This window comes from Symphalangus syndactylus, chromosome 10 (genome assembly GCF_028878055.3).
Source record: "Symphalangus syndactylus isolate Jambi chromosome 10, NHGRI_mSymSyn1-v2.1_pri, whole genome shotgun sequence".
Classification (NCBI taxonomy): domain Eukaryota; kingdom Metazoa; phylum Chordata; class Mammalia; order Primates; family Hylobatidae; genus Symphalangus; species Symphalangus syndactylus.
This window is the reverse complement of record NC_072432.2, coordinates 122869034-122896203: the sequence shown is the minus strand read 5'-3', so window position 1 is coordinate 122896203 and position 27170 is coordinate 122869034. Positions and strand designations below refer to the sequence as shown.

The 27170-nt window shown below is 40.1% G+C and overlaps 1 long non-coding RNA gene and 1 pseudogene across 1 annotated transcript; both read right to left on the bottom strand.

The window, feature by feature from the left end:
• Positions 1–236: 236 nt before the first annotated feature.
• On the bottom strand, positions 237–1019 carry LOC129491798 (uncharacterized). The gene is made up of 2 exons (XR_008660617.1): positions 907–1019; positions 237–599 (listed from the first exon to the last, which is right to left on the bottom strand). It is a non-coding gene; the product is annotated as an uncharacterized lncRNA (long non-coding RNA).
• Positions 1020–4061: 3042 nt separating this feature from the next.
• LOC129491667 (cilia- and flagella-associated protein 144-like) lies at positions 4062–25115 on the bottom strand (annotated as a pseudogene).
• Positions 25116–27170: the final 2055 nt, after the last annotated feature.

Below are 27170 nucleotides of genomic sequence, written 5' to 3'. Positions count from 1 at the left end.
TCTGTGAAAACTTTGCTACTTAGGGGTTAAAATTCTTTTTGTCTTTGTGTTTACAGTCCATATGGCTCATCTCAGAGAAAAGTTGAATTGCTTGTTAATGAGACTTGTTTTTGTCAAGGAACTCACCACTTGCTCTTTGTAGTTCTTTCCTTTCAGGAACTCTTTCAGCATAGAGTTGCAGAGAGAGAGAGAAAAAGAGAAAGTTTTGGGGCCTTATGTATTCTCTAGTCACTAAGGAGCCAAAAGGTTTTTTATTGATTCTCTTTCAGCCTTTGAAGTCAAAGGTCTTCTCCCACATGGGCTACAGAATTGTTGGTGTGGGGATGCCTGTGAGGGCTCTGACATTGCCAGTCCAGATGCTAGAGTTAGCTTTGAGCAAAGGCAAAGACTAATGACCCAGTAATGTTATACATCACAGACAAACCAGATGGAATCAGTTTCAGACTTCCTGGTGTCTGCAAAGGGAGATTTTTCTTTTGTGTGAGTCTCAACTCAATTGATGCCTCATTCAGAATGGCTCCTCTTATCACAAAAATCCATGGTTATCATTTTCCTTCTGCTCTCCAAATATTCTCAGTTAATAGTTCATCATAGATGACCTTCTGATGTCTTTTGTTTTTTTTTTTTTTTTTTGAGACGGAGTCTCGCTCTGTCGCCCAGGCTAGAGTGCAGTGGCGCGATCTCGGCTCACTGCAAGCTCCGCCTCCCGGGTTCACGCCATTCTCCTGCCTCAGCCTCTCCGAGTAGCTGGGACTACAGGCGCCCGCCACCGCGCCCGGCTAATTTTTTGTATTTTTAGTAGAGACGGGGTTTCACCGTGGTCTCGATCTCCTGACCTCGTGATCCGCCCGCCTCGGCCTCCCAAAGTGCTGGGATTACAAGCGTGAGCCACCGCGCCCGGCCGACCTTCTGATGTCAACTCATTTCTTGAGGCAGGGATCAAGAAGACCTCCAGTATGGTGACATGGAGAAAGATACGCTTATTTAGGGATAAACAAAGCAACCAAATTCATGATAGACACATACTCATGAGAATATATGATTATGTTCTTTCTTCAATATTGTAACAGGACTATAATATGTAGCTGTGCATTGGATGACTGAGTAGTAAGCGATGGCCTTGTAGGAAGCAGCAGGGCAAGAGATATTAGCACCGGGTGGGAAAAAGGAATGAGAGTAAGTATGGAAATAAAGAGAACAAGAGAAGGTAGTATTATTTTATATAAATTCACTTTCCTTAATATGGCCTATCTCTTATGAATTTGGCAATGGTTCATCTGATATGGAGTAGCAGATTGCAGACTAGCTAAGTGTGGGTCAATGACCACAGAAAGAGGCATTGAGGCAGAGGGAAGCCCAGGATTCAGAGAGAACTGCTGGCGTCTGTGGGTGAGAGTTTGACCATTGGAGAGGGTTTTGTGTTTACTTCTAAGAAGTGGTGTTTTTGGAATGTCTGGTGCAGAAAAGAAGTCTCAAGTAATCTTAGGTCCATAAACCAAGGGGTCTGTGGGTAGAACTCAATTTTAATATATTTGTTTCTTTTGTAATCCTATGTGTTTTAAAAACATCATTCTGCCAGAGAGGTCTATGGCACAAAAAAGGTTAAGAATTTCTGAATTGGTGGAATTGCAAAATATGGAACCAACCTAAATGCCCATTGACCAACTAGTGGAAAAAGAAAATGTGGCATATATACACCGTGGAATACTACTCAGCCATAAAAAGGAACAAAGTAATGTCTTTTGCAGCAACCTGGATGGAGCTGGAGGCTATTATTCTAAATGAAGTAACTCAGGAATGGAAGAACTCAATACCGTATGTTCTCACTTATAAGAGGGAGCTAAGCTATGAGGATGCAAAGGCATAAGAATGATATAATGGACTTTGGGAACTTGGGGAGGGAGGTTTGGAGGGGGTGAGGGATAAAAGACTACATATTGGGTACAGTATACAGTGCTTGGGTGACAGGTGCACTAAAATCTGAGAAATCATCACTAAAGAACTTAGCCATGTGACCCAAAACCACCTGTACCCCAAAAACTATCAAAGAAAATAGAGGATACTTAATGGTTCAATGAGTGAGACAGATTTATGTATTTGTCAACTTTGTTTTATAGTAAATAAACTACAAAACTTAAAAAAATTCTGAATTAGGAAAACAATTCAATAAAGAGGCATTTACTGGGTTCCATGCCAGCAGGTAAACCGAGGTCTGAATCGGCAAGCTGCACACACTGCTAGGTCATAAAGGCAGAACAAACAGCTGGTCGAGGTTGAGGTGATCAATGAAATGTCAATGTGTTGAACAGCCCTTACACATTCAATACATGATGTGTGCATAACACAATTTTTTTGATATTTGAACTTAGTGTGGTTTCTTGGTAAGAGTAATTCTTCCACCTGGTAAAGCTTGTTACCTACTTCCTTTCTTACATCAAAATAAATTCCAGAAGGATCAAATGCTTAAAGGTAAAAATATGGATCTATAAAAACACTAGAATAAAACCTTCATGAATTAAAAAAAAAAAGATCTTAGAATGGGTAAGACTCTTTTAGGTATGATGTAAAACTAAGAACCATAAGGAAGAGGATAAACAGATTTGCCTATACAAAAATAAAAAAAAATTACTTGAAAAAATACCATTGGAAAGTCAAAAGACAGCCTGGAAAAAAAAATAATGGCAACACTTGTAACAAAAGGACTCATTTTCCATAGTACCAAAATTGCTTCTAAAAACAGGAAAGAAAAAGACCAAAATTCAGAGAAAAACATGTATAAGACATAAACAGGGAGTTTGCATGAAAAAGAATGAATCTGTCTTACAGAGACTCATGCTCACTGATAATGAAAGAAATACAAAATAAATGGACAGATTATCATATTACCCCCAATGGATTGGCAAAGATTTAATAGTTCGATAACTCCCTCAGTTGGCTAGGATCTATGCAAACAAATATTCTTGCACACTGTTGTTCCTGGGAGAACAAATTGGTACAAGTGTTTGAAGATCAATTTGGCAATATCTATAAAAATTTTAAATGCTTCATTCCTTTGACTCACCATTTCTACTTTTATGAATCTATTTTGTAGATAAATTCACATAAATTTGCAAAGTTATGTGTACAGGCTGTTCCTTACTGCTTTCTAATAATAACAAAAGCAAATATATAGACACAAAGAAGTAGCTTACATGTTCATCCAAGGTGGCAGTATACCCTCATGATGGTATGTTAATACAATGGCTTATAGCTATTAAAATGGGCCACACATATTGTATTAATATGGAAAGCTCTCTAACATACATTAAATTAAAAAATAAGTTGCAGAATATTATGTAAGAAGCGATCTTATTTCCTTTAAAAATCATTCAGAATATTCACAAAGCATAGAATGTTAGCAGTGGTTACCCTGGTAGTGCAGAATGATAGGTTGGGATGGGGAGTGAAGAGTGAGCAGGGGAAGATTGGAGATTTGCAGAATCTTCCTACCCACTCCCACTCTATAGCTTCCGTATTATTTAAAAATTTTAAAGCAAATTTATAAAATATTTTAGAAAAAACATAAATTTTTTTTTTAAGAAAAAGGATTACTTATTGCTATGGTTTGAATGTTTGTGTCCTCTGAACCTCATGTTGAGATGTGATTGATGTGGGGCCTTTAGGATGTGATTAGGTCATGGGGACTCTGCCCTCATGAATGGATTAATGCCATTATTGCCAGAGTGGGTTAGTTACTGAGAGGCTGGGTTTGCTATAAAAGCAAGTTCAGCCTAATTTCTTATCTCTGTCTCACATGCTCACTTCTGCCTTCTGCCCTCCAGCATGGGCTGACCCTTGCCTGATGCCAGTGCCATGCTCTTGGACTTCCCAGCCTCCAGATCTGTGAGAAATAAATTCATTTTCTTTATAAAATTTTCAGTCTATGGTATTTTGTTATAGCAGCAGAAAACAAACTGAGACACGTACCAAGAAAAAAAGAATGCCTATGTAGATATTAGATATTCCCATTTATATGGTGTTGAGAGACAGGAGGGACATATTAAGTTAAGGTTGGTGGCTTTGGGAATACCCCTAGACCCACCTCAGTGGTGTGTGTTCACCCTCTTGTATTTTTCTAAAGGTAATATTTCTGTGGGCCATGCAAACTCAGGGTATTAAATCCTCTGGGATGCTACTTGTGGTCATTATCTTTTCCCAAACTCCACATTTTAGCCTTGTACAGAGTGATGTCATTGTAGACCCAGAAGTTACCTACTTCCTTTCTTACCTATGGTTCAGCCTGTGGTTGTGGCATTCTGGGTTGACCAGGAGATGTGAGGCTGAGAGATGCTCATTGAGTGTGGCTTCCCTATTATTCCAGCATTGCAAAGCCTAGGAAGATCTGAGCAGGACAGCCCTGGCTGGGCCAGCCACATTTGTCCTTCCTGCCATAGTAAGCCTGCTACAAGATGTTGTGAAATGTTAAAGATGCACTGTTTCCACATACATACTTCACAGACATGCGAGCCAGGTCTTTACTCTCTCCCTTTTAGACTTGGATCTTTTGTTGTGTAAGTGGTGTGAGCTTCAGCTAGAATGGTCTCCCTATCTTCCATAGTCTCCTCCAAGGAGAGGTGCCATATCTGAAGAGGTGCTGTTGCAAATGATCAGTGTATTTACTCTCCTCCTCACTGGTAAAACCTGGACTTTACTGTGCTATTTACTCAAGTCTCTGTGAAGCAGCCCTGCTTCAGAGCTGCACATTTTAGACTGGAGTTGGGTGAATGAATGAGAAGGCTCGGCTTCAAGGGCTCTGAATCCCATCCAATTTCCTGATTTTTTCAGTCTGTGTCTCTGGGTATTTCTTCCTTGATCCCTGGGAAGCATGGTGAATGAGGTTCAGAAGCCTGGCATCTGTAGGTTTCTCCAGGTTATCATGCTGAGACCTGGGCTTCCTGGTGATCAGGTGACCTGTGGGTTGTCCGGGGAAGGTAGCTGGGAGGTGGTTGGGCATGGGGGTCTGAAGATCCATTTGAGGTCCAGTCACATTTAGAGGGAGCTGATGTGAAAGGCCCAGATGAAACTGCCCAAGGAGCATCTGCAGTGGCAAGAGTCGAGGGTGGGGCTGCATCATCAGGGGAGCACTATGGGCCCAGAGGCTACTACCCCTGAACTTTCCGAAGGTCTAAGACAATATCAGAAGCCCTCGTGGAGGGATTCATGTGATATTGTGTATAGGGTTTCTGTGTTCATAGCTCCTTGAGGTCCAGTCCCTGCAAGATCTGGTTCTGGGATGGACCTCATCTGGGATTGCCTCCTCCCTTGGGTGTCCCACTATGGACTTGGCACTGCTTGTCTGGTCTGGCCTCTATTAGCGCCTCTCTCCATCCTCAGCCTTCTGTCATCTCCAGGCAATGGTGTCCTCTGCTGTCTCCAGGCAACAGTGTCCCTGTACTGCCCTGCCCCAGCTTCTCAGAACCCAGCCTGGTTACTAGAATCACCCCCGCATACTGCCAGGAAAGGGCTCACTGTTAACGGGCAGGCTCAGGAAGTATTGGACACATGATTAGACCTGATTTTGGCCAATTATTTTCCTCCTGATTATATGCTTTCCACTTTTCTCCTCCACCTTCTCTGCTACTTGTCCTGCAGTTTGCTGTGTGGTTACAGACAAGTTTCAGCGGAGAAGCCGGTTCCAAATGTAAAGGCTAATGAAGTCTGGCTGTTCACGCAGGAGAGGGAAGGAACAGACTGTTGAGGCTGAATGTTGGTTTGCCATTGTCTTGCATTCCCTATGCCCACCATGTTACGCTTCCAGGTATCCACAGTCCTGGCCCAAGAACTGTCACAGTAGTAGGGAAACCATGTCTCTAGGATGTGGTTTGTGAGCCCCTAACAGGTCTGGTTAGGGGTGACTGGAATGGGGGTGGAGACTAGAATACAGAGGACTAGAAACTAGGCCTAGGAGGAGAGGTAGGGTGAAAAAGAAGGCAGTAGTGGAAATTGGGACCCTGATGAACATAGTGGTGGCAAATGCACAGGTTAAAACCAACAGAGGACAGCTGGGCAGGGCAATCTTCAAGGTAGGGTAGTGGGCAGGGATAATGTTGACAGGTAGGGCAGAAACACAAAAAGTTAGATGGAACAGGAGAGTAGGGTGCAGCCTGAGAATTGGGAAAAAATGAGAGAAAGGGCTGGATGATGAGAGCAGGAAGGAATGGAAAAAAGTGAAGGCTGAGGTTGAGATGGAGAAATTCAAGATAGCTGTCTTGACATCTTTTCATATGAGAGCTCTAGTTACTCACTTGTCCACAGGAGTCAAAATGTGCCCCAGGCCTACTTCAGCATTTATCTCACACACCCACTCCTTGCGTCACCCCATGACTGAATGCCCATTGTGAAACTCATATGCCCCTCCCTTTTGATCTAGTGAATAGGCTCCACCAACCAGGAAAACGGTCCCAGTTTCTAGGTTTAAGAGTAATCATGGGGGCCAGGTGTAGTGGCTCACACCTGTAATCCTAGCACTTTGGGAGGCTGGGATGGGCAGATCACCTGAGGTCAGGAGTTTGAGACCAGCCGGGCTAACATGGCGAAACCCCATCTCCACAAAAAATATAAAAATTAGCCGGGTATGGTGGCAGGTGCCTGTAATCCCAGCTACTCAGGAGACTGAGGCAGGAGAATTGCTTGAACCCAGGAGGCAGAGGTTGCAATCAGCTGAGATTGCACCACTGCACTCCAGCCTAGGCGACAGAGTGAGACTCCTTAAAAAAAAAAAAAAAAAAAAAAGAACGATCATGGGAAACAAAGAGAAGAAACGGGCTATAGTATTAGTCTCTGTTCTTGGGATGCCATGTAGTTTTGCCCCTCAGTAGGCAAATATTTATCAAAGGGCTAAAAAAGAGTTACGAGGTTGGGGCCTAGGAGAGCAGTTCTGAAGTGGGACATGGGAAAGTGGGAGAAAGTCAGTGCCCCAGCCTCTTTAACTTACCACATTGTTCAAAGCCCTTTCCCATCATTTATATCACTGCATGAATATATGGGATTAGAGAAAGGATATATATATTATGTTCATTTTACCAATGAGGACACTGAAGACCAGAAAGGGAACTACCATAGGCAGGCAGTGGATGACAAAGCAGGTGGGACTAGAATTTGGGGCAAAAGGAGGGGCAGGTAGGAGGGAGCACAAAATGGCTCAAAACACCAACCAGCAGCATTACCTCCGCCTATGTCTCTGGGCTGGATCCTGCAGGGAGGAAGTGCTTAAGAGCAGAACTGTACTTTTTGAAGCTTATCCCTTGGTCCTGGTGGTCTGTTGGTTTGATGCATTACTCGTAACCAGAACCAGAAATGTAGAGCCAAAGCTGGTAGAATAACTGCCCACTCCTGAGTGCCTGAAGAGTAGATTTGGGCTTCCTTGATCACTACCTGAGCTGCCGACTCCATGGCAGATGATTAAGGAGGCTACTGCACTCTTCCCTCTTCTTTTTTTCTGATGTAGCAACCTTGTCTGCTTTAAGATTCCTGGTTTCTTTGATCACTGTACAAATCATAAGCTCCTTTGTTTTTCTATTCTCTTTAGTACTTTTATCACCATAATATTCTGATTTTTCTCCCTTGACCCAATACTCTTTTCCTCCCATATTTGACAAAACTCTAAGTTGTACTCTCTAGAAGTCCAGGTACATGATTATCAAACTTCCCTATTTCCTTAAACTGCTTTTTTAAAAAAATTTTAGATTCAGGGGGTACCTGTGCAGGTTTGTTGCATGGACATATTGCATAATGGTGAGGTTTGGGTTTCCAGTATGCTGGTCACCCAAATAGCGAACATTGAGCCCAATTGATAGTTTTTTTAACCTTCACTCCCTCCCACCCTCCTCCCTTTTGCAGTTCCCAGTGTCTATTTTTTCCATCTTTATGTCCATGTATACCCATTATTTAGCTTTTACTCAGAAGTGAGAACATGTGGTATTTGATTTTCTGTTTCTGAGTTATTTCACTTAGGATAATAGTCACCTCCACGCATGTTGCTGCAAAGGACAGGATTTCATTCTTTTTTATGGCTGCATATTTCATGGTGTGTATATATACATTTTTTCTTTATCCAGTCATCCATTGATGGGCACTTAGGTTGATTCCATAGCTTTGTTATTGTGAATAGCGCCATGATAAACATACTAGTACAGGTGTATTTTTTTATGTTATAATTTATTTTTCTGTGGGTAGATGCCCAGTAGTGGGATTGCCAGATTAAATGGTAGTTCTATTTTTAGTAGTTTCAGAAATCTCCATACTGTTTTCCATGGAGGTTGTACTAATTTACATTCTTACCAAATGTGAGGCTTATAAGGATTCCTTTTTCTCAGCATCCACACCAACATCTGTTGTTTGTAGACTTTTTAATAGTAGCCATTCTGAATGGTGTAATCTCATTTTGGTGTTACTTTGTGTTTCTCTGATGATTAGTGATGTTGAGAATTTTTTCATATGCTTGAGGATACTTGTATGTCTTCTTTGATAAAGGTATGTCTATGTCCTTTACCCACTTTTTAATGGGATTTTTTTTTTCTTGTTGAATTGTTTGAGTTTATTGTAGATTCTGGATATTAGTCATTTGTTGGAGACATAATTTGTAAACATTTTCTCCCATTCTGTAGGTTGTCTATGTACTCCATTGATTATTTCTTTTGCGGTGCAGAAGCTTTTTAGTTTAACTAAATCCCATTGGTCTATTTTAATTTTTATTGCATTTGCTTTTGAGGTCTTAGTCATAAACTTTTTGTCTAGCCCAATGTCCAGAAGAGTTTTTCCTTGGTTTTCATCTAGGACTTTTATAGTTACAGGTCTTACATTTAGGTCTTTAATCCATCTTGAGTTACTTTTGTATGTGGTGAAAGATAGGGGTCCAGTTTCACTCTTCTGCATGTGGCTAGCCAATTTTCCCAGCACAATTTGTTTAATAGAGTGTAATTTCCGTATTATTTATTTTTGTCAACTTTGTCAAAGATCAGTTGATTTTAAGTATGTGGCTTTATTTCTGGGTTCTCTATTCTATTCCATTGATCTGTGTATTTACTTTTGTGCCATTCCCATACTGTTTTAGTTACTATAATCTTGCAGTATAATTTGAAGTCAAGTAATGTGCTGCCTCTTGCTTTCTTCTTTTTGCATAGGATTTCTCTGGCTTTTGGGCTCTTTTTTGGTTCCATATGAACTTTAAGCATTGTTTTTTCTAATTCTGAAGAATGCTGTTGGTAATTTTATAGGAATTACATTGAATCTGTAGATTGCTTTGGGCAGTATGGTCATTTTAATGATATTGATTCTTCCAACCCATGAGCATGGGATGTTTTTCTGTTTGTTTGTGTCATCTACAGTTTCTTTCATCAGAGTTTTGCAGTTCTTATTATAGAAATCTTCCACCTCCTTAGTTAAATATATTCCTAGGTATTTAACTTTTTTGTAGCTATTGTAAATAAGATTGCATTTTTGATTTTGTCCTTTAGTTAGATCATTATTGGTGTATAGAAATGCTACTGATTTCTGTATGTTAATTTTGTATCCTGAAACTTTACTGAATTCATTTATCAAATCTATGTTTTTTTTTTGGCTGAAGTCTTTAGGGCTTTCTAGATATCATATTATCAGAATTTGACTTTCTGGTTTCCAATTTGGTTGCCTTTTGTTTGTCTCCCTTGCCTGATTATTCTGGTAAGAACTTCCGGTATTCTGTTGAATAAGAATGGTGACAGTGGGCTTCCTTGTCTTGTTCAAGTTCTTAGAGGGAATGTTTTCAACTTTTCCCCATTAACTGTGATTTTGACTGTGAGTTGGTTGTAAATTGCCTTTGTTATGTTGTGGTATTTTCTTTCTGTGCCTAGTTTGTTGTACATTTTTATCATAAAGTGATGCTGACTTTCATCAAATGCATTTTCTGCACCTATTGAGACGATCATATGGTTCTTGCTGCTCATTCTGTTTATGCAATCTATACATTTATTGATTTGTGTATGTTGCACCATCCCTGCATCCTTGGGATAAATCCCACCTAATCATGGTGTATTATCTTTTTGATGTGTGGTTGGATTCAATTTGCTAGTATTTTGTTGAAAATTTTTGTGTCTATATTCATTGGAGATATTGGTCTATAGTTTTCTTTTTTTGTTGTGTCCTTATCTGGTTTTGGTATCAGGGTGATACTGTCTTCACAGAATGAGTTAGGTGAATTCCCTCCTCTTCAATTTTTTCAATAATTTCAAGGGGATTGGTATTAATTCTTTGTATGCTTGGTCGATTTTGGCTGTGAATCCACCTCATCCTGGGCCTTTTGGTTGTTGTTGTTGTTGGGAGTTTTTTTTTTTAAATTTTTTTTTTTTTAATTACTAATTCAATCTTGCTGCTCATTATTTGTCTGTTCAGGGGTTTTATTTCTTCCTGGTTCAATCTCAGGAGGTTGTATGTTTCTGGGAATTTATCCATTTCATCTAGATTTTCTAGTTTGTGAGTGTATTATTGTTCGTAATAATCTGATAATATTTTGTATTTCTGTGGTATGTACATTTCTGTGGTATGTTGTAATGTCTCCTTTTTCATTTCTGATTGTGTTAATTGAAATCTTTTCATTTCTTGGTTAGTCTAGCTAGTGGTTTAACAATTTTGTTTATCTTTTTGAAGAATCAACACAAACGTTGATTCCTTGATTCCTTGATTCTTTTTGGTGTCTTTTGGTGTTTATTTAGTTCTGGTCTGATCTTTGTTTTTTTTTTTTAACTTTGGGTTTGTTTTGTTTTTGTTTTCTAGTTCCTTGAGGTATGATATTAGATTGTTAATTTATAATATTTCTGCTTTTATGATGTAGGTGTTAGTGCTATATATTTTCCTGTTAGCACTGCTTTTGCTATATCTCAGAGGTTTAGGTATGTTGTGTTTTCATTTTCATTTATTTCAAAACATTTTAAAATTTTCATGTTAATTTCTTCACTGACCTAGTGATCATTCAGGAGCATGCTCTTTAATTTCTGTGTATTTGTATAGTTTCCAAAGTTTTGGCTGTGCATAGTGGTTAATACCTGTAATCCCAGCACTTTGGGAGGCCTAGGCAAGAGGATAGCTTGAGCCCAGGAATTTGAGACCAACCTGGGCAACATGGCAAGATCCTGTACCTATTAAAAAAAATTAGCTGAGCATGGTGGTGAGCATCTGTAGCCCCAGCTGCTACTTGGGAGGCTGAGTTGGGAGGATCATTTGATCCTGGGAGGTTAAGGCTGCAGTGAGCCATGATTGTGTCACTGCACTCCAGCCTAGGTGACAGAGTGAGAGCCTGTCTCACAAAAATAGTTCCTATTGATATTGATTTATAGCATTATTCCACTGTAGTCTGAGAAGATACCTAATATGATTTTGATTTTATTTAATTAATTAATTTATTATTTAATTTTTGTTTTTCTTTATTTCTTCTAAAAATAAAACGGGATACATGTGTGGAATGTGCAGGTTTGTTACATAGGTATACATATGCCATGGTGGTTTGGCTGCACCTAATGACCTGTCTTCTAAGTTCCCTTCCCTCACCCCCTACCCCCAACAGGCCCTGGTGTGTGTTGTTCCCCTCTCTGTGTCCATGTGTTCTCATTGTTCAACTCCGATTTGTGAGCGAGAACATGCAGTGTTTGGTTTTTCTGTTCCTGTGTTAGTTTGCTGAGGATGATGGCTCCCAGCTTCATCCATATTCCTGCAAAGGACATGATCTCATTCATTTTTATGGCTGCATAGTATTCCATGGTATATATGTACCACATTTTCTTTATGCAGTCTATCGTTGATGGGCATTTGGGTTGGTTCCATGTCTTTGTTATTGTAAATAGTGCTGAAGTAAATATATGTGTGCATGTGTCTTTATAGTCGAATGATTTATATTGCTTTGGGTGTATACCCAGTAATGGGATTGCTGGATCAAATGGTATTTCTGGTTCTAGATCCTTGAGGAATCACCATACTGTCTTCCACAATGGTTGAATTAATTTACATTCCCACCAACAATGTAAAAGCATTCTTATTTCTCCGCAGCCTTGACAGCATCTATTGCTTTCTGACTTTTTAATAATCGCTATTCTGACTGGTGTGAGATGGTATCTCATTGTGGTTTTGATTTGCATTTCTCTGATGATCAGTGATGTTGAGCTTTCTTCATGTTTGTTGGCCGCATAAATGTTTTCTTTTGAGATGTGTCTGTTCATATTTTTTGCCCACTTTTTGATGGAGTTGTTTTTTTTTTCTTGTAAACTCGTTTAAGTTCCTTGTAAATTCTGGATATTAGAACTTTGTCAGATGGATAGATTGCAAAATTTTTCTCCCATTCCATAGGTTGCCTGTTCACTCTGATGATAGTTTCTTTTGCTGTGTAGAAGTTCTTTAGTTTAATTAGATCCCATTTGTCAATTTTGGCTTTTGTTGCAATTGCTTTCAACATTTTTGTCATGAAGTCTTTGCCCATGCCTATGTTCTGAATGATATTGCCTAGGTTTTCTTCTAGGGTTTTTATGATTTTGCATTTTACATTTAAGTCTTTAATCCATCTTGAGTTAATTTTTGTATAGGGTGTGAGGAAGGAGTCCAGTTTCAGTTTTCTGCATATGGCTAGCTAGTTTTCCCAGCATCATTTACTGAATAGGAGATCGTTTCCCCATTGCTTGTTTTTGTCAAGTTTGTCAAAGATTAGTTGGTTATAGATGTGTGGTGTTGTTTCTGAGGTCTCTTTCTGTTCCATTGGTCTATATATCTGTTTTAGTACTAGTACCATGCTGTCGTAGTATAGTTTGAAGTCAGGTAGTGTGATGCCTCCAGCTTTGTTCTTTTTGCTTAGGATCATCTTGGCTCTATGGGGTCTTCTCTGATTCCACATGAAACTTAAAATCATTTTTCCAAATTCTATGAAGAATGTCAATGGTAATTTGATGGGAATAGCATTGAATCTATAAATTACTTTGGGCAGTATGGCCATTTTCATGATATTGATTCTTCCTATCCATGAGGATGGAATGTTTTTCCATTTGTTTGTGCCCTCTCTTATTTCCTTGAGCAGTGGTTTGTAGTTCTCCTTGAAGAGGTCCTTCACATCTCTTCTTACCTGTGTTCCTAGGTATTTTATTCTCTTTGTAGCAATGGCAAATGGGAGTTTATTCATGATTTGGCTCTCTGCTTGTTTATTGTTGGAGTAAAGGAGTACTTGTGATTTTTGCACATGCTTTTGTATCCTTAGACTTTGTTGAAGTTGCTTATCAGTTTAAGGTGTTTGGGCTGAGATGATGGGGTTTTCTAGATATAAAACCATGTCATCTGCAAACAGAGACAATTTAACTTCATCTCTTCCTAATTGAATACTTTTCATTTCTTTCTCTTGCCTGATTGCCCTAGCCAGAACTTCCAATACTATATTGAATAGGAGTGTTGGGAGAGGGCCTCCTTGTCTTGTTCTGGTTTTCAAAGGGAATGCTTCCAGCTTTTGCCCATTCAATATGATATTGTCTGCAGGTTTGTCATAAATAGCTCTTATTATTTTGAGATATGTTCCATAAATACCTAGTTTATTGAGAGTTTTTAACATTAAGGGATGTTGAATTTTATCCAGGGCCTTTTCTATATCTCTTGAGATAATCATGTGGTTTTTGTCATTGGTTTTGTTTATGTGATGGATTACGTTTATTGAATTGTATATGTTGAACCAGACTTGCATCCCATGGATGAAGCCAACTTGATCATGGTGGGTAAGTTTTTTGATGTGCTACTGGATACGGTTTGCCAGTATTTTACTGAGGATTTTTGCATTGATGTTCATCAGGGATGTTGGCCTGAAGTTTTCTTTTTTTGTAGTGTCTCTTCCCAGTTTTGGTATCAGAATGATGTTGGCTTCATAAAATGAGTTGGGGTGGAGTCTCTCCTTTTCAATTTTTTGGAATAGTTTCAGAAGGAATGGTACCAGCTCCTCTTTGTACTTCTGGTAGCATTCAGCTGTGAATCCATTTGGTCCTGGGCTTTTTTTGGTTGATAGGCTATTAATTACTGCCTCAATTTCGGAGCTTGTTATATGTCTATTCAGGGATTTGATTTCTTCCCAGTTTAGTCTTGGGAGTGTGTATGTGTTCAGGAATTTATCTATTTCTTCTAGATTTCTATTTTATTTGTGTTGAGGTGTTTGTAGTATTCTCTGATAGTAGGTTATATTTCTATGGGGTCAGTAGTGATGTCTCTTTTATAATTTTTTATTGTGTCTATTTGATTCTTCTTTCTTTTCTTCTTTATAAGTCTAGCTAGTGGTCTATCTATTTTGTTATTTTTTTTCAAAAAACCAGCTCCTGGGTTCATGGATTTTTTTGGGGGGCTTTTCATGTCTTTATCTTCTTCAATTCTTCTCTGATCTTATTTATTGTCTTCTGCTAGCTTTTGGATTAGTTTGCTCTTGCGTCTCCAGCTCTTTTAATTGTGATGTTAGGGTGTCAATTTGAGATCTTTCTAGCTTTCTGATGTGGGCATTTAGTGCTATAAATTTCACTCTTAACATTGCTTTATCTGTGTCCCAGAGATTCTGGTACATTGTCTCTTTGTTCTCATTGGTTACAAAGAACTTCTTGATTTCTGCCTTAATTTCCTTATTTACCCAAGAGTCATTCAGAAGCAGGTTGTTCATTTCTATGTTATTGTGTGGTTTTGAGTGAGTTTCTTAATCCTGAGTTCTAATTTGATTGCACTGTGGTCTGAGAGACTGTTTGCTATGATTTCTCCCATAACCGAGGTTCTGTTGTGTTGCCATTTGATTCCTTTCTCTTCCTCCCTTGTGTGATTGCTTTATAAAAACTGTGAGTTTTGTATTTCTATGTGTTTTTGTGATGGTGAATATCAACCTTTTGTTTCCATGCTTAAGACACCTTTGAACATTTCCTGTAGGGCTGATCTAGTGGTAACAAATTCCCTCAGCATTTGTTTGTCTGGGAAATACTTTATTTCTTCTTCATTGGTGAAGCTTATCTTGGTAGGATATAAAATTCTTGGCTGACAGTATTTTTTTTCTTCCAGCATTTTGAAAATGCCATCTTGTTCTCTTCTGGCCTGTAACATTTCTGCTGAAAAGGTATGCTGCCAATCTGATGGGGTTTACTTTATAGAATACTAGAAGCTTTTCTCTTGGCTAATTTTAAAATCTTTCTTTCATGTTGACTTTAGATAGTCTGAGTATAATATATAGTGGTGAAGTCCTTTTTGCAATGTATCTATCTGGAATTAGCTGGGACTCTTGTATCTGAACGTCTGACTCTTTTGCTAGACTTGGGAAGTTTTCATTGATTATTTTCTTAAATGGGTTTTCTAAACTTTTTGTTTTATCTTCCCCCTTGGGAATACCAATAATTTGTAAGTTTGGTTGGCTTAGGTAGTCCCAGACATCTCAAAGGCTTTGTTGATTCTTTTATTTTTTTTTTCCTTATTTTTGTCTGACTGGTTGATATCAAAAAACCTGTCTTTAAGTTCTAAGATTCTTTCTTCTGCTTGGTGTAGTCTGTTACTGAAGTTTTTGAATGTATTTTGTATTTTCTTCACTGGATATTTTAGTTCCAAAATTTTTTTTTAAAGATATCTTTTTGGTAAATTTCTCATTATATCCTGAATTGGTTTTCTAGTTTCTTTGTATTGATTTTCAGATTTCTATTGCATCTCACTTAACTTCTTAATAATCACTATTTTAAATTCTTTATCTGGATTTTTGAGGAATTATTTTATTGGAATTTGTTGCTGAAAAGCTGTTGTGATCCTTTGGTGGTATCAGATTTCCCTGCTTTTTCATGTTTTCTGTGTCCTTTCATTGGTATCTGCACATCTAATGTAGCAGTTCCTTGTTCCAGTTTTTTGAAGTTGCTTTTGTAGGGGAAAATTTCTCCTAAAGATGTATGTGCGTTGTTGGTTGAGTAGGATATTTTGGCTTTGATTTTGGGTACCTCCAATAGTGTGATTTTTAAAAATGACTTCTTTGGCAGTGCATAGGGTGAGTGATATCTGTTATTCCTTGGTGGCTTAGGACATAATTATCATCTTAGGTTGTGGCGAAGTTTTGTTGGAAACTTAGATGCTAACTGAGTCAGTCTTTAGGCCCCAGTAGTTGCAGCAGTGGAGTGAATGTTCCTGTTTTAAGCTCCAGAGCAGCATAAACTGGCTTTGTTGTTAGTGGGTCTTGAAGGGCTAATCCTTGGGCCTCTATGTGGCTCGCTTAGAAGCTAGTAGTGGGAGTGGTGTTTCATGTGTGTGGGTGAATTTTCAGGCCCCTGGGCATCTGGTATGGTGTGGGTGATGGCAGTAGTGGTAGTGGAGCAACCCACTGGTACTCAAGTAGTCCATGTTGGTGTTCCTACCAGCTGTGATAGGTTGGGTGGGCTAGTCCCTGGTTCCACAGCCACTCATAGTAGGGTGGTGTGTATTGTGCTAAGTGTGTTTAGGAAAGCTTGGTCTTCTCTGTCCTTCCCCTGGCGGGGTGTTGGCTGCAGCCACATCTCCTTGAACTCAGCCTGAATGTGCATCACAACCCACAGTTAAACCCTCAAAATTATGCCAGTTCTGGGCTTGTGACCAGAGAGGGTGGGGCCCTCAGCCCTCCCTCAGGTAACCAGCGTAGATAAGAAGCTGTGGGGAATGTAGTCCACTTAGTCTTAATCTCACAGCAGCATGTAGCAGGATGGTGAGTATTGTCCTAGGTATGCATGCATAGGATAGCCTTGTTCCCTGTTCATTCTTGGCTGGTTGGCAGCTGCAGTAATTCAGCCTGAACTCAGCCTGAGATCAGGGCACAGCCCAGTGTTAAACTCTCAAAATGGTGCCTTGGGGCTGAGACCAGACAGGGCAAGCTCCCTTCAAGCAAGCAGCATGGGCAAGAAGTTGTGGGGAGTGCGATCCACTCACGTCTCAGTCTCAATAGCAGCCTGCAGCAGGGCAACAGGGACCTTTCCAGGGGTGCATGGAAGTGCCTGGTCTCCCCTGTCTCTCCTTGGAACAATGCGATGGCAGCAGCCGTGTCTGTAGATCTCTGGTATCTAGGCCTCAAAATGGCACCAAGCTGAGGCTGTGTGGATACGTGTGAGATTCCATGTGGGTTCCCTTTATGGAGCAACATCTCTGTGCAATTGTTAGGCAGCTTTATATGTCAAACACAAGAGCTTAGTGGGTCAAGGGTTTTTTCCATAGCCAAGATGGTAAAAGCCAAGACCTGGGAGTTTCTCTTTTGCTGTTTCCCTGCATCCAGGAGCCTCTCCTCACTCTCAATCAGTCCTCAGTTGGGAAAGCTGTCTCAAACCCTCTCCTTACTTATTTCTGGTGCTTCTTGTCTCTTCTCTAGTGAACCCTAGATGATCTCTTCAAAATGTCAGTATCTTCTGGTTCCTCTCCATGGAAGAGGCACATGCTACCTGTTAGTAGTGAGCCATTTTGATCTCTCTCCCTACTTCACCTTTCTGAGACTTGTAACGGAGAAAATAATAAAGGCTAACTGAACAAAACATGTAAAACAAATAGCAAAGTAAATCCTCCCTGGGTTAATGCCATGGAAAACTGGGAAAATATTTCAGACTCTCTCCACTACATCTCAAAGCCTGTAGGCATTATTGGGCAGCATGAGAAATTTCATTTAGTAAGAAACCAGTGCACCCTTCCTAGAGTGTTGGTGGGATGGTCTCCTATGGAGGCCACTGGCAGCTTCCCCTCAGCTTTATGAACTGTGAGAAGCCAGGTAAATGAACACCTTGAATAGAAAACAGGCAGGCATCTTGCATATTGTTTTAATTTGTCATTCGACAATGTTCCTGGACAGAATTGTTCCCTTCTGGATTCAGGGGTGGGTGTTTGATTTCACTGTGTCTGTGTTTCATGATAGATTCTGAGTCCACAGCATCAGCATCTAAACTGGACTCTGGACTCTGCAGACTTTGGATCTGCTGGCCTCTACAACTGTGTGATACAATTCCTTAAAATATTTTTCTTTTCTCTCTTTCTTTCTTTCTTTCTTTCTTTCTTTCTTTCTTTCTTTCTTTCTTCCTTCCTTCCTTCCTTCCTTCCTTCCTTCCTCCCTCCCTCCCTCCCTCCCTCCCTCCTTCCTTCCTTCCTTCCTTCCTTCCTTCCTTCCTTCCTTCCCGAGGCAGGAGAATTGCTTGAACCCAGGAGGCAGAGGTTGCAGTGAGCCGAGGTTGCGTCACTGCACTCCAGCCTGGCAACAGAGACAGACTCCGTCTCAAACAAAAAAATTCAGAATTAACTTTCCAGAGACAGGATTGTAGTAGAAGCAGGGCATATGGAAATGGTAAAAATCTTAGTGGCTTTTATGATGGTGATAATAATTGTATTACATAGGCAAAAGTAAGAATTTTGGGATGTACCATGCCTTAATAAGAGTCTTTGAGACAGACCTACGTGAATCTTTCTGAGCAAAGAATTACAATAAAATAAAACAAGCATCCCTATTTTCTGAGTAAAAGGAAAAGAGAAAAGGCTGAATTAGCTTCTCATTCCATCCAAGTACCCCTTAAGCAGTTTTTGTCAAGCATCTGCAAGTTGACATAAGGTTGATCCGTTCAATCTGGTTCTAAATTGTTCTGTTAAATGCTAGACAACTTTTGTCACAGAAGCTGCCCCCACCTCCTTCAGGATGATTGTCTATAATTAAGGAGGAAACCAGAAAATAATGATAGGGCTCTCTTTTGCCTTTCTAATGGCTTTCTTATTAAGCATGTCTGAAAAAGCTACTGAGATGTTGATTTCCTACATAACCAAAAGAAGTCAGCCATTATATAATTACTTCTTTTTAAAAACTACAAAGGGAAATGTGTCACAAATGCTTTCAATGGGCTAAAGACACCATGAAGCACAATGAAAAAAAATTCTCTCCAACAACAAAAAAGCAGTGAATAAATTAGTCATTAAAGAAACGTTTTTGGGAACTCTTCTGAGGTGCCAGTTGCATATCACCCATGGGGTGATCTTTGAGGTTTGATTGTGGCAGGAAAAGCAAAACAGGAAGGAGGGAATGTGGAAGAGGGCAGTAGGGCTGTGGGTGGTATAATGCTATTTGTGCCTTTTAATGGTAAAAACAGTCCTCACATTTTCTCTATTGGAGGAGATCAAGATGCTCACAGGCTGAGACTTGATGTGGATCCCTGGTGCCATTGCTTGGAAAGTGGCAAGGTCCATGTTCCCAGTGCCCCTTGACTACCAGCTTAATTCCTATACTGAGTGCTCAAGGGACAGTGAAAAATACCTGGTAGGAGGGATTCTCTTCTCCCTTTGCTGCCTTCCTTTCTCTCCCTTTTTCTTCCCCCCGGACAGAATAAAGAGAGAGACTGTTAGGATAATTACCCATCTAAGTCACTCAGTGAAAGCGGGCCAATATTAGAAGAACATGGTTTGTCTGTCTTATAGGCGTTTATTCTGTAGGGTGGAGGGGCCTATAGAATCCACAGGTTATTTTAGGCCAAGGTCACACACTATAAATGGCTGGGGATTCATTTCCAAATTCTGCTGTAATTTCCTCTTTGGTGACCTGGGCTTCTCTTCACGTCTTCTTTTTCTAGAATCCCACTGAGTGCTTTCAGGTTGGGGCTGACTCCATGCTAAGTAAAGGAGAGGTGATCAAGAAGAGCTTTTATGCTGACCCAATATACGCATCACCCTTTTATATAGCAGCTCCATTTTGTTCTTGGATTTCGTTTTATGCTTTACTTGTAAAGAGCTGCTCCTCTTTGAAGGTGGGCTGATGAACAGGGTGGAAATAAGCTTGGAATGGTATCAAGAAGTGAGAGTGTGTGGCTAGTGATTGTCTTGAAACATCTTGTTAGCATCTCAGATCACACTGTCATGGAAAGAGCCTGAACTGAGAGACCTGGATTTTAGTCCTAGGACAAGCCATTAAACCCCCTCAAATCTCAATTTATTCATCCATAAAATGAGAGGGGGGAGGATTACATTTTTTAATATTTTAAATTTCTTGGAATTAAAAGTAGTTTGCATGAATTACCTGTGTCAATTATATAATAATAGGATATTAGAATCAGAAGAACATGTAGAGGTCACTAGAGATCCTAATGTCCTGTGCAGTAAAGTTATTTTCTTTGCAATATCCCTAATAGGTGATCATCCAACATTAATTTGAATATTCCTGGTACAAGGAGCACATTGCCTCACAAGTGAGCCATTTCAATTTTTTAAACAACCCAATTATATGACAAAATATGCCTCCTTGTAATATTTAGTTATTGGTCTAATTCTTGCTGTTTTAGGGGCCCTGTTTGTGAGGGTTAATTTTATGTATGAACTTGACTAGGCCAGGTACCCAGATATTTGGTCAAACACCAGTCTAGATGTTGCTGTGAAGGTATTTTTAGAAGAGATCAACACTTACATCAGTAGATTTTAAGTAATGCAGGTTACCCCCTCATAATGTGGGTGGGCCTCATCCAATCAGTTGAAGGCCTTAGGAAAATAAAGACAGATCCTTCAAGGAACGGGGAACTCTGCCTTAAGACGGTCCTCAGACTCTAGCTTTAAAATTAACTCTTCTCTGGGTCTCCGGCTCACTGGCCTACCCTGAAAGCTTTAGACTTGTTGGCCTCCATAATTGTGTGATTCAATTCCTGAAAAATAAATCCGTATGTATGTATGTACCTATCTCTCTATAACTATCATCTCCTATTGGCTGTGTCTCTCTGGAAAACCCTGATTAAAGTACCTACTACGATACTACAATACTACCTAGTGCAATACAATACTACAATACATCAGGCCTTCAAATATTTAAAGAAAGTATTCATATCAGCCCATGTGAAGTTGGGTCCTGAGAATAGGTGGTTTAATGGAGCTTTTTCTAGGCAAAGAAAAGCAAACTTACCTCTGGATTCATGGGCTGGAGGGACATGGGCAACAACAAAATGCCAAGAGATAAATGAGAAAATAAAGAATGCAAAGTGCTGAAGGTATTAGCAGAAAGCTTTGCACCTACCAGATCCTCCTTTAATGAGAGCTGTTATGATGAATAAAGACATGCCAAGGCCAGGACAGACAATACAGTCATCCCCACCAGTGTCCTCTAACATTTGTAGAGTTTGTTGGTCTATCACAATATTTGCTTTCACGCTTGGGAGATAATTGGCACTTAGCTGTTACAGCAGCAGCAGTAGGGGAAAAAAACACACACACACGGGGAAGGGGATAGGTCTGGTTTTCATCTGCTGGATCCGGCACATTCCTATGTGAATGAAAAATAACAGCTATGGATGGCTCAGTGCCTGGACATCTGTCGTCACCCTGTCTGGTAGCTGCGCTTTCTTCCTTAACCATGAATGAGGTGACTGTGGGGGGAATGGAAAATCTTTGCAATGTGGGAGCCAAGGACAGTGTTCCTGAGGCAGCACTGAAAGTTGCTGCAGTCTGATTCTTCGCGTGGGAGCTTACTGTTGAATGCTTGTACTAGGAAGGGGAGCTGTGGCTGCTTTTCCTTGGGCTCCCATGATGGGCTTCTCTGGCCCCAGTTGAATCTGCGGTACCAACACTCTGAGAATCTTACAGAAACAAAATGGAAATAAACATCTTACAAGCCCATCACCCAAGCGTAACTGTTTTTATTTTTATTTTTTTCAGTTTTCACCCACCTGCCAACATCCTTTAGCATCATTATAATCAGTGTGTGAATAGAATTTTGTATAATATATATTGTTTTCACTTAAAATTTTATGATAAACATGTTCTTACATTGTTTCTCTTCATCAGCACTATTTTATAGTTGTGGTATTATTTCAGAGCGGATGTACTGTGGTTAAGTTCACCCTCCCTCATTGTTAAACATTTCCAATACTTGTTATAAAAAAACCTTACAATGAATAACTTTTTGGGTATAGCTTCTTTCCTCTTTTGAATAACTTCCTTCAGCATTTCCAGATAATGAGTCAAGAGATGTGAGTATTTTTATGTCTTGATATAGATTGCTGTATTGTTTCCCAAAAGGGTTTGTATTGGTATAAATTACCAAAAACAAGGTGCAAATAGGTAACTCTGCCAGAATATTCCCAGATTGGGTATTAATTATAGTGAATATAAAATGATATGATAGTGTAGTTTTATTTTCATTTTTTAAAAAATTTACAAGGGTAAACTTTTTTTGTGTATTACTTCCCAATTGCATTTCTTCTTGTGTGTATTGTTTGTGCCTGCTGGGGTCTATTGGGGTACTGATTTTAACAAATTAATTTGAATGAGCTTTTCCCAAGTTAGGATCAATAGAAATATTTTTCTAATCTATTATTTTAATTTTTAGTTTTATTATTTCTTTTTGTGTAAAAGGTGGATTTTTTATCTTAATGGGCTTTCCGATTGTTTTCATTGTCTTACTAAGAAAAACCCTTTAATCAACCCTGTGTTATCTTGTACTTGTTTTTTGTTTTCATTTGTGACTTGAACTTGGTAGAATATTGCCTAATTTCTGAGAACATTTTGATATTCAAGTTTAGTTCTGGTTCAAAATGGTTCTGGTTCCTCCAAACACAGTCAACCAACAACAAAAAATTCAAAAATAAGCTTTGGCTCATTTTATTATTCAGAATATGCAATTAATAGTTCCATTTCTGCATAGAAGTATGGTTCATTCCTATTTTTTGTTAAAGTCCTTGAACAGCTTTAGTATCTTTCATATGTGCTCCATATGTATTCTCTAGTAGGGGGAAAAAGCCTTTGAAGGCAGGGTTTATGTACTCAATTTACTTGGTGTGGTGCCCTCTCCTCAGTCGGAGTAATTTTTAGCTTGTGTGTCTTCCTGGCTGTGTTGCCTGGGATGCCCTTTACCCTGGTTACCATCTGGATCAAGGCCTGTCATGAGCAACCATTGGTGTAAGGCTTATATTCTGACCAGTTGGTTTGTGGCTTGCCTGCCTCCCTCCCACATAGCAGCTGTGAGGTTGGACAGGAACTCTGTCGTCATTTGGTGGGCTTGCATATGGCTCTCCTCTGCTCTCTCTTCTGGGTTAAGGCCAAGACCCTGCCATTCATAGGAGAGGCTGTGGTTAATTTGCAAGTGGGATCCAGAACGGGAGGCTGAGAAACGCTGTCCTATGGTGCATTGGCTCACCATAGCTCTGTAATAAGTGGTGTTTGATCATTTATTTACAGTCTGGAGATTCTTTTATGGCTTAGCCTGGAGGCTGCCTTAGAATGGAAGCCATCCTCATGGGGTTAACAGGAATTCTGGACAGACATAGAGTTATAATCAAGCATTAATCAGGCTGCACTTTGACCCACTTCCTTGTGACCAAAAGTCACTAGATAATGACTGTTTGCATCCCCATTTTTCCTATAGATAGGATCGCTGATGTTAGCATCATAAGACTTTGGTTTAAGAATTGATTAAGATGTTTTCCAGTTCTTGAATTCCAGGGAGACAACTGATGCCAATCAATTTGAAGACCCCCACAGGGGAAAGAATGGAATCAGCATGAGAATACAGTTTCTTCTTTTCTCTGTCTTGACTTCACCATGCACTCTGACCAATCAATGATCTCCATGCTTCAGCCCACTCCAGACCCCTTACAAACCCTAGCCCAAAACTCCTCAGGGAGATGAATTTGAGGTTCCCTGCCATATCCTCATTTGGTGGTCCTGTGAGTAAACCTTTTCCTCTGCTGTCCCAGTGTCTCAACGTATTGACTTGCTGCAGACGTTGGGCAACAGACCTCTTATCGTAACAGAACCCAACAGTACAAGGACAGAGCAAGGCAGAAGGAGCTGTAGCTCAGACTGAGAACAGGTTCCACAGATAGTTCAGCAGTTCAGGTTAAAGTGTCTAGAGACTGTAGCCAGCAAGGGCCCAGCCCAGGCTGGAGATAGTGCCTAACACCTCGTGGGTGAAGACAAAGTCTCTGGGTTCTTTGGTATAAAATTACGTCTTTGACAGATAAGTTACTGAGTTATGGTTCTTGGCTCTGGGAAATGAGGACAAGGGACATCTAGATGAAGGATGATTCAAGGTACTGTAATCGTCTGACAGGGTTGATCTTCTCATGGAGTATCTTAATGGTGTTCTCTGTATTTCCTGAATTTGCATGTTGGCCTGTCTTGCTAGGTTGGGGAAGTTCTCCTGGATAATATCCTGAAGTGTGTTTTCCATCTTATTTCCACTTTTCCCGTCTCCTTCTACTCCAATCAATCGTAGGTTCGGTCTTTTTATTAAGTCTCATATTTCTTGGATGCTTTGTTTATTCCTTTTCATTCTTTTTTCTCTATTCTTGTCTGCATGTCTTATTTCAGTAAGGTGGTCTTCAAACTCTGATATCCTTCTGCTTGGTTGATTTGGCTGTCGATACTTGTGTATGCAAGTTCTTGCGCTGTGTTTTTCAGCTCCATCAGGTCATTTATGTTCCTCTCTAAACTGGCTATTGTAGTTAGCAATTCCTCTAATCTTTTATCAAGGTTGGTAGCTTCTTTGCATTGGGTTAGAACATGCTCCTTTAGCTCATAGTAGTTTTTTTTATTACCCGTCTTCTGAAGCCTACTTCTGTCAGTTCATCCATCTGATCCTCTGTCCAGTCCTGCACTCTTGATGGAGAGACATTGTGATCATTTGGAGGAGAAGAGGCACTGTAGCCTTTTGGGTTTTCAGCATTTTTTCATTGATTCTTTCTCATATTCGTGACTTGGTCTAGTTTCGGTCTTTGAGGCTGCTGACCTTTAGATGGGGTTTTTGTGGGGGCTTTGTTGTTGTTGTTGATGCTGTTGTTGTCGCTTTCTGATTGTTTTTCTTTCAATAGTCAGGTCCCTCTTCTGTAGGGCTGCTGCGGTTTGCTGGGGCTTTACTTCAGGCCCTATTCATCCGTTTCGCTCCCATGCCTTGAGATGTCATTTAAGGAGGCACCTCCTTTGGCTGTGGGGAGGGGCTTCCCCTTCCCTGCGTGGCTCTCAGGTGGGCCGCCACACCACACTGTTCTTCCTTCTGGGTCGTGCCCCCCTTCTAGTCAGTTTTGATGAGAGAACCTGGATACCTTGGTTGCTGGTGAATGATTCACACACTTATTATGGTTTTTTTGATGAGAACCCTCCAATCGCTGCTGCTTCTTGTCGGCCATCTTGGTCCCGCCCCCTAGAGTATTTTTTTTGTAGTAGCAGAAACAGAATGAGATGGGGTCTTGCCCTGCTTCTCTGCCATGGCGTCTGTCTTGCTCATCTGCTCAGTAGAACGTTTTTGTTTTTGTTTTTGTTTTTTAGTAGAGACTCTGACTCACTCCTGGGGAAGCATTTCAGCTCTGGGCTTCCTAGAGGAGGCTTCAAGACCTGCTCTTTCTCCTAGACTGGATTTTATGTACCTTCTATTACTCCCACAATATTCTGCATAATTTTTTCTTTCTTTCTTTTTGTTTTTAGACAGAGTCCTGCTATGTCACTCATGCTGGGGTGCAGGGACACAGTCTCGGCTCACTGCAACCTCTGCCTCCCAGGCTCAAGCCATCCTCCCACCTCAGCCTCTTGAGTAGCTGGGACCACAGATGTGTGCCACCATGTCTGGCTAATGTTTTTGTATTTTTGATAGAGATGAGGTTTCACTATGTTGTCCAGGTTGGTCTCAAACTCCCGAGGACAAGTGATCCACCTGCCTCTGCCTTCCAAAGTGATGGGATTACAGGCGTGAGCCACTGTGCCCACCCCTTTGCAGATTTCTAACATCATTCTTAATGCAGTTTTTATCATCATCATGATCATCATCATGATCCAGTTTTCAAAGCAGTGTTTATATACTATTTCTAACATACAAGAAAAGCAGAAAAATAATATATCATATACCAATGTACTTGCCATTTAGATTTTCCAAATGTCAATATTCTTTTTATTAGGTTTTATAAAGGAATAAAACATTACAAATACAGCTGATGTCCCACCTTTCCATCACATTCTGCTCCCTCTGTCTTTGGGCAGAAGTAAGCTAATAATAATTCAGGATGTTAATCTCTGGAGTGTGTGTTCTTGGAGTGCAGCACTATATCTTATTCATCTGGAATTTTTAGCTAATAGCAGTGCCTGACCCTAGAACAGATAAATAAATATTCAAACAATTAAAGAATAAATGAATGAAAGGGATTTTTTTATAATAATAATAAAAATTTTTATCCTTTGCCATATATAACAGGAGCTCTGTAAATGTTTGATGAGTTTGGGAATTAATAAAAAAGTTTTAGTCTCTTACTGAGAATAATTTGCCCTTAGCTCTTAAAAAAAGTCATGTTTTGGCATCTTTAGACTTTGTGTACAATGTAATTTTTAGGCTTCATATGCAAAATATGCAATGTAGAAACATGATCTACCTTAAGAAACTTACAATGCATGTAGAATTAATTTCAGACACAAGAAAGAAAAGATGTGTGATTGCATGAGATGTATTAAGAAAGAAGTCAACTAAATTAATGTCACTAGAAACTCTTCACATTTGATTTGAGTGGAAAATATTCTAGACCACCAGTTCACAGAAGCTCTTGTCAAGAAATGCCAGCCCCAATAACCTGATGCACATGGAGGTAACACACACACACACACACACACACACACACACCCTCTGTTCGTTTGTGTCCCTTCTTCACTATGCAGGTCCATGAAATCCCCTGGGGACTGTGAAGAAACAGAATGGCTAGTGTGCAAAACACCAGTCCCCAACAATTTTGGTACCAGGGACTCGTTTCATGGAAGACAATTTTTCCATGGACCTAGGCAGGGGGTGGGGGTGTGGGGATGGATTGGGGATGATTCAAGCGCATTACATTTATTGTGCACTTTATTTCTATTATTATTACATTGTAATATATGATGAAATAATTATACAACTCACCATAATGTAGAATCAGTGGAAGCCCTGAGCTTGTTTTCCTGCAACTAGACGGTCCCATCTGAGGGTGATGAGAGATAGTGATAGATTATCAGGCATTAGCCGGGCGCGGTGGCTCACGCTTGTAATCCCAGCACTTTGGGAGGCCGAGGCGGGCGGATCATGAGGTCAGGAGATCGAGAGCACGGTGAAACCCCGACTCTATAAAAAATTAGCCAGGCGTGGTGGCGGGCGCCTGTAGTCCCAGCTACTTGGAGAGGCTGAGGCAGGAGAATGGCGTGAACCCGGGAGGCGGAGCTTGCAGTGAGCC